We start from the raw sequence: 8,383 nt of genomic DNA, 5'->3' as shown, positions 1-8,383 counted from the left end.
CTTTAGTGGTTCTATTCCTTCATCACTTGCCAATCTGAGCAACCTACAGAATATGTACCTCATTGAGAATAGATTCTCAGGTCAAATTCCTACTAACATTGGGGACTTGAAGTCTCTCGTTGATCTTCAGATGAGCCAAAATCAACTTGGTGGTTTTATTCCTTCATCACTAGCTAATCTGAGCAACCTACAGAATATGTATCTCAATGAGAATAAATTCTCAGGTCACATTCCTAGTGATTTCGGGAATTTGAAGTCTCTCCTTGGTATTGAGGCGACTCATAATCAACTTAGTGGTTGTATTCCTCCATCACTAGCAAACCTTAGCAATCTACATTATGTTTACCTTGGTGATAACATATTATCAGGTTCGATTCCACAAGGATTGGGAAGTCTAGAATTGTTTCACCTACAAATGTTCGATAATCAATTATCTGGCCATTTGCCCCAAGATTTGTGCCATGGAGGAAAGCTTCAAATTTTCACAGTAGATGGTAATCAACTCGCTGGGCCTATTTCAAGAGGCTTACGGAATTGTTCTAGCTTAATTAGGGCTCGTTTTGATCGAAATCATTTCATTGGAGATATATCCAATAGCTTTGGCATCTATCCACATTTAAAATACCTTGATATCAGTCACAATAATTTTCACGGGCAGCTTTCTCAAAACTGGAGTAAATGCAAGAATTTGACAGCCTTAGTGATGGCCTATAACAACATCAGTGGTAGCATACCACCAGCGTTTGGAAATTCAACTCGACTACAAAGACTTGATCTTTCTTCCAATCATTTGGTAGGTGAAATCCCAAAGGAGTTTGGGAAGATGAAAAGTATGTTGAATTTGTCTTTGGCTAATAACCATCTTTCAGGTATTATACCTACAGAGCTCGGATATTGTGAACTCCTTGAAGTACTCGATCTATCTACAAATAGATTGAATGGGTCAATACCAAGAAGTATTAGTCAATGGAAGCATATCCACCACTTGAATCTTTGTAACAACGAGCTTAGTGAAAAAATTCCATCCGAAATTGGTAAATTAGTTCAACTTACAGAAGTTGATTTATCTCAGAATTTGCTCACTGAAGAGATACCATCTGAAGTTCAAAGTTTGAAAAATCTACAAAAGTTGAATCTTTCTCACAATAGACTGTCTGGATCCATTCCTAACGCTTTTACAAGTTTGCCCAGTGGGATTCCCATCGACCTGTCCGACAATGAGCTCACAGGTCCAGTTCCTCTTTGCTCTAACTTTCTGAACGCATCTTTACAAGGCAATCCAGGTTTGTGTGGAAATTTTACAGGACTAAAATCATGTGCAAGTCAAATCTCGAAGAAGAAAAATGATCTCTTTCATCATCAGATCATTCTTGTAATTGTGCTCCCTCTTATCGGGGCAATTTCACTTGGTTTTTTTATATGTGGCCTAATTGCTTATCGAAAACAAAAGAGAAATTCTCCACAGAAACCATTTGACAAAGAAGGTGGTGATTATTTCTCCATAACAAGTTTTGATGGAGGAGTAGCATATGATGCCATCTTGAAAGCAACGGAAAATTTTGATGAAGCATATGCTATTGGGACCGGACGATATGGGACTGTGTACAAAGCCCAGCTACAGCCTAACAATGTGGTAGCTGTCAAGAAGCTTCACCCATCATCATCATCTGAGAATGTTGATCATAATGGATTCCTTAATGAGGTACGAGCATTAACGAACATAAGGCATCTAAACATAGTGAAACTCTATGGATATTGCTCACATTCCCGCCACTCGTTTTTGATTTATGAATACCTTGAAAAGGGAAGCCTTGGATCAATCTTAAGAATCGATGACTTAGCAAAAGAACTGGATTGGTTGAAAAGGGTCAATATTGTAAAGGCTGTAGCTAATGGTTTGGCTTATATGCATCACGATTGCTCACCTCCTATAATTCATAGAGACATTTCCATTGCCAACATCCTTCTTGATTCTGATTATGAGGCACACATTTCTGATTTTGGCACATCCAAGCTTTTGAAGGTAGACTCATCCAACTGGACCACAATCGAAGGAACACATGGCTATATCGCACCAGGTAATGTAATTTTGTGATGTTAGTTCTACATTTTCTTAAGTTTCATGATATATATGTATAAGTATATGTATATGTATGTGTATCTATATTTTAGAATCTTTTGAGGTTGATATAACATTTTTTGTTTTTATCTCACGTATTTTTGGATGTAGAGCTTGCTTATACGATGGTGGTGACGGAGAAATGCGATGTGTATAGCTTTGGGATCGTGGCACTAGAAGTGATAATGGGAAAGCATCCTGGTGAACTACCAACATTGTCTGTTGATTATCTGGTGTTAGCAAATGTTGGAGATAGTCGAATTCCACTTCCTTCACCACAAATTGAGAAAAAAGTTAATATGGTACTCAATCTCTCTAGAGCGTGTTTGAACTCCAATCCAAAAGAAAGACCAACAATGCACCAAGTTTCAAATCTGTTGATGAAGGCTTGATATTAGTGTATTTTGAATGTTATTTGCTTTTGTCTTGTTTCCTATATGCATCCTGATAATATGTATTTATTTGAATGCCTTTTTGTTATGAAACTTCTCATATGTTTTCTTAAATCATTATGTAATAGATAAAATAAATAAATAATAATTAGTGAAGATTGATATCCGTTTAGAAGCTTCACGACTCGAAAATATAGTATTAGTCCAGGACTTGAAAGACTGGACTCATTAATTCAAATAAAAGTTACATGCTCTTAATTATTAGTACTCATTTCAGTTCACTTTGAAAGATTGGACTTGAAACTTCTTACTATTTGATGTCTCATTTTCCTTCATTTCATTTGAACATCATATGGCATAACCTATGAGTATAATAATAAATATGATGTCACATAAAAGAGGACCTCCACAACGATATTCATAATGTTTTTTTTTTCTCAATTCACAAGTATGGATTATGCAGATTACACGTCACATATTTTAGATAATTGTGGAGGTTGTTCCTGTCCCTTTTTCAATCCTCCAGCTTTATAGTGATTTAAATTTGTTTACACACAATTGGTTTCTTAAATGGAATGGAATATGTATCATTAGAAACCCAAACAGGGTACCTTTCCTCTCTGCTTACTCTCTTTGTCAGAGGTCAAATATGATTTCTTTTTTATACATAGAATCAATTAATGTTATATAAAAAGCTTCTTCATCTCAATAATTCTTCCATGTGTATTGCAAGAACCAAAATGGCACCTGTAGTATCATGGATTCTCTATAGATAATGAAAAATGTTGCAAATTATTTAATTTATGAAAATTGTAACTGCAAACAACCTAACACAAAGGTTCTCCACATTGATGGGCATCAAACTTTTTTTCAAAGACATGATATTTAATGTTGAACAATTTTTTTTTTAAAAGACATCATCAGAAGATTAACTAACAATAATAACATGCAAATTTAGTTCAAGTGAAACTGTTATTGCCCGGGAACCATAACTACTTTCATATTGTATTGGGTGTGTACACTTTTTGGGTCAGAAACTCAGAATTGACAAATATTTGGTGATGGGTACTTATCTCTTTTAAATATTCTTTGTTTCTAATACTCTATGAATTCTAAACACAGCGTTATGAACAAACCATACAGCTAATGTGGCATTAAATTTGAATAAAGAAAAAGTCATTCAGTCATTTCATCAAACACTTGGTATGTATTAAAATAACATTTTTAAAAAAGCAGTTTCAAAATGAACCTACAAGGAGTGTTGGAAGTCGATAGTAAAAGAACAGGAGGAAAGAAACCATTGCATACCTTTTAATAGAAATCCACTTCAACAGTGATGAACACTTCGACCAATCCACTTCAAACACACTTCGACCGCTCTGCTACTATTATGGAAATGATTCACACTGATGAAAAGTCAGCAATCTGTTTAAATCAATAAATTTTCTGTGATTTGGATGGATTCAAGTGATTTGGTATGATGATAGATTGAAATAGAATTTATATGATAATAAAGGATTCAGATGATTTGATTACCGTTTCTGTACTTGGAATTAATCGACAAGCAAGAGAAGGAAGAAGGTCGTATTGGACAGAGGGGATGGTGTGTGTGTGTGTGTCTGGGGGCGGAGTTATTATCAAATAGAAAATCGAGTTATTATTGGGTTTTATGTTCAACGCTAATCTCTTTTATTTTATTTTTTTTTTAAAAACCCTCTTACATTTCGTAAACTTTTTTTTTCGTTTGTGTTTATCTATTCGGGTTTGTAGGTAATCTTTAGAAATTTCCACATTTTTTTTCAAATATAATACTTTCATTTGACAAAGTTTTTCCTAATGTTGTAGGGTTCAAAAACATTTATAAACTGAATCGATGATTATGTTTTTTTTTTGAAGAATCAGTAACCTCGATCAAGAACAAAGCCAACAAAGCAAAATACTATTTTCAATGTAATAGTGACTATATAAGGTTCATTAGATTGTTTTATAAATGTATGCATATTAAGATTATAAAAAAATTTATACATAGCACATCCATACTTACGTATTATATCTTCTCTCATTTTCTTTGCATTGAACAGGATTACCATTAATACACGAAATTTCACCGAACTAAGCAATAAAAAACTTACATATTGTAATGATGAGATTATGTATAACTTCTAATTTTCTTCCGTAGATACCTACGGATATGGAAAATTTGCGGGCAAGCATAAATCTTGTTTGTATTCACATTAAAATTGAAATTAACTGCAGAATTTCTTGTATATATATATATATATATATATATATATATATATATATATATATATATATATATATATATATATATATATATATATATATTTTTTTTTATCTCCAACATTGTTTGCATAATATGTTTCTATGTTGATTATACCTTTACATTTTCTTGATAATCATGGAGGCTATTCATGTCCCTTTTCATTCCTCCATCTTATAGTTTTTATATTTTTCAATATAATCAATAACTATGATCCATGATGTCGTCTCACTGTCCGACATTTCTGCCATTGGCTGGGGTGTGATAGATTGGTATGAGAGTTATTGCTACAGTGAATTACTAGTTTCTTAGGAAATTACAACTATAGCTTTAGGCTCACCACTCTAATTAGGTTTATCCTTTAAAACTTGAAAATAAAAATTATTATTAATTATATTACCGATTGACTACTTACGAGAGAGGTGACAAGGACAGACACGTTGCTTAGGTTGTTGGATTTCAGAACGACTATACGCCAAAATGACCTTGCCCTCGGACTATCCTGGCTAGTCCTTACTTGATAGTCGTGAGGTACTAAAAAAAATTAATAAAACACACAACAAACATAAAAATCAGATCTAAAGTTCTACTTTTTCTTCCATAGATACCTACGGATATGGAAATTTTGCGTAGTATAAGATTATAAAAAATTTATACATAGCACATCCATACTTAAGTATTATATCTTCTCTCATTTTCTTTGCATTGAACAGGATTACCATTAATACACGAAATTTCACGGAACTAAGCAATAGAAAATTTACATATTGTAATGACGAGATTATGTATAACTTCTACTTTTTCTTCCATAGATACCTACGGATATGGAAATTTTGCGGGCAAGCATAAATCTTGTTTGTATTCACATTAAAATTGAAATTAACTGCAGAATTTCTTGTATTTTTTTTTATTTATCTCCAACATTGTTTGCATAATATGTTTCTATGTTGATTATGCCTTACATTTTCTTAATAATCATGGAGGTTCTTCATGTCCCTTTTCATTCCTCCATCTTATATTTTTTTATATTTTTCAATATAATCAATAACTATTAACCACGATGTCATCTCACTGTCCAACGTTTCTGCCATTGGCTGGGGTGTGATAGATTAGTATCAGAGCTATTGCTATAGTGAACTAGTAGTTTCTTAGGAAATTACAACTATAGCTTTAGGCTCACTACTTTAATTAGGTTAATCCTTTAAACCTAGAAAATAAAAAGTATTATTAATTATATTACCGATTGACTAGTTACAAGAGAGGTGACACGGATAGACACGTTGCTTAGGTTGTTTGATTTCAGAACTATTATACGCCAAAATGGCCCTGACCTCCGGCTATCCTGACGGGCCAGTCCTTACTTGATAGTCGTGAGGTACTAAACAAAATATTAATAGAACACACAACAAACATAAAAATCATATCTAAAGTTTATATAAAACCCATACACACGACGAGAACATACATATATACTTCAAACATACAGAAAACTCGGACCCTCAAAAAGAATACAACTCAAGAATTTAGGTCAAATACAATGTCTAAAGTTAGTGTCGTACAACGGCCGAACCATAATTAGACCTACCTTATGAACCTAAGTTTTATTATGGTCCGACCAACGCACGACTGAACTTGATATGGTAGTTGGTAAACTAAACACTAGAGGAATTATATGGGATTGAAGACATGGTTCCGAGACACATATATGGTATTCACTGCATAGGAATTATGCAAAAATTTACACTAATTACAACTAAAATAGTCATTGGGACTCGCATTGTATGACTAACAAAAGTACTTTGTATGACTTGTACTTCCTTTAAACATGTTTATAATAGGACATAAAGCGACCAATTACTCGATGCAATCCATGACCAAGGCTTACTCAAACACCAACAAATATACCTGATCCAACACCAATGATAGACGTAGTGGTTATTGAGGCACTAGTTGCACAATGAGTCGTAAACATACTGGCTAGTTGTAGAATCAATGAAAAACTCTGGATCTATGCATGGTGGTAATGGAGGTGGAGGTGGAAGTAGCTCCCAAAATGACAACACGGGAAGTTCAAGAACCTGTACTTACAAGGATTTCATGAACTACAAGCCCAAATCGTGTTATGGAAATAAAGGAGTGGCCCTGGCCCGGTGGATAGAGACAATGGAATCGGTGTTCCATATAAGTTTATGTACGAAGGATTGCAAAGTCACATTTCCCGCTTGCACGTTCGTTGACACAGCTTTAACATGTTAGAATGACCATGCTAAAACGATGGGCATCAGCACCGCCAATTCCATGACTAGTACTGCCAATTCCATGACTTGGGTGGATATAAAAATAATGTTGATTGAGGAATACATCCTTATGGATGAAATGCAAAACCTAGAGCATGAGCTTTGGAACCTTACGATCAAAGATTCCAAAATTGCATCTTATACTACTCGGTTTAATGATGTTTCTTCCTTATGCCTAGGATTTGTAACCCCAGAAAACAAGAAGATCGAGCGGTACATTTGGGTTTTGGTCGCAAATCAAGGGTCGGTCACTGCCTCACGACCAAATGTGAAGTGCATAGACTTCAATCTGACTAAAGAGGATATTCTTCAACGAACCATGGTTTAAAAAGGCTAACCGTCCTAAGTATAGGAACAACAAACACAAGTATGGTAGCGAATATAAGGGGAATTCGAATGTAATGTCCGAAAAATGAGACCCGAAATTTTTTATTTTTAAATTAATAAAATAGTAAACCATATCATTGTCATAAAACCAAGCTAATTAAATTTTATCAATATATAACAATTATCAGAATAAGTCACAAATTGCAGAATGGAATGGTGTGTGCTTTGTAATCATCTCGAGCTCTTCCCTTTGGAACTAGAAGCAGCTGAAACATAAACTAAAAACCGTAAGCCAAAGCTTAGTGAATTCCGCAAAATATCACGTACTATACATACATAAATAAACACATAAAGGCCTCACCTGACATCGAGCCTCGCTTGGTATAAAAATTTGTCAATTATCGGGCCCCGCCCGGCATACATATAAACATATAATCATATAAACACATAACACATGAAAATATGGCAAAGATACATAGCATACAAAGTGTTTATCGCCCCTGCCTGTGATCGGGCACCGCCCAATAAACATACGAGCACATAACATATGCAAGAGTCATGCATACATCTAGCATCCTATCATAAAAAATCATGGGCCAACATTGGTGCCTTCAACCCCTCTAAACATGGCGAGGAAACTCACCTCAAACTGCCGAATCGCACAAACAAAAGCTTGAGTAGCCGATCCGAAAAATCCCCATGCTAACAACATCAAATAATACTAACCAATAATTGCTTCTCGACCCAAAAAATTCTAGATCAATGCACAAACCTTCATGGTAAAAGTCCATTTTACCCCCTTTCCATTCTTTTCTAAAATCCAAAGTCTAATCCACTAGCATCATGAATCCAAATTCCTTAAATGGCACTACAAGGCCCAATAAGGCCCAAATATCTAAATGGACCCAAAACTCATCATGTACCTAATCGAGAAGGCCCAATATCCTAAAAGGCCCATAATATCCAA

At 34.5% G+C, this 8,383-nt stretch overlaps 1 long non-coding RNA gene across 2 annotated transcripts; it reads right to left on the bottom strand.

The window, feature by feature from the left end:
• Positions 1–2,217: 2,217 nt before the first annotated feature.
• On the bottom strand, positions 2,218–4,139 carry LOC122196879 (uncharacterized). 2 transcript variants are annotated; one of them, XR_006189264.1, is made up of 3 exons: positions 4,048–4,139; positions 3,820–3,936; positions 2,218–2,389 (listed from the first exon to the last, which is right to left on the bottom strand). It is a non-coding gene; the product is annotated as an uncharacterized LOC122196879 (long non-coding RNA). The 2 variants fall into 2 exon arrangements; XR_006189263.1 differs by having other exon boundaries at positions 2,218–3,936.
• Between the last annotated feature and the right edge of the window lie 4,244 nt (positions 4,140–8,383).

This window comes from Lactuca sativa, chromosome 3 (assembly GCF_002870075.4).
Source record: "Lactuca sativa cultivar Salinas chromosome 3, Lsat_Salinas_v11, whole genome shotgun sequence".
Lineage (NCBI taxonomy): Eukaryota > Viridiplantae > Streptophyta > Magnoliopsida > Asterales > Asteraceae > Lactuca > Lactuca sativa.
This window is presented reverse-complemented; position numbering and strand designations above follow the sequence as displayed.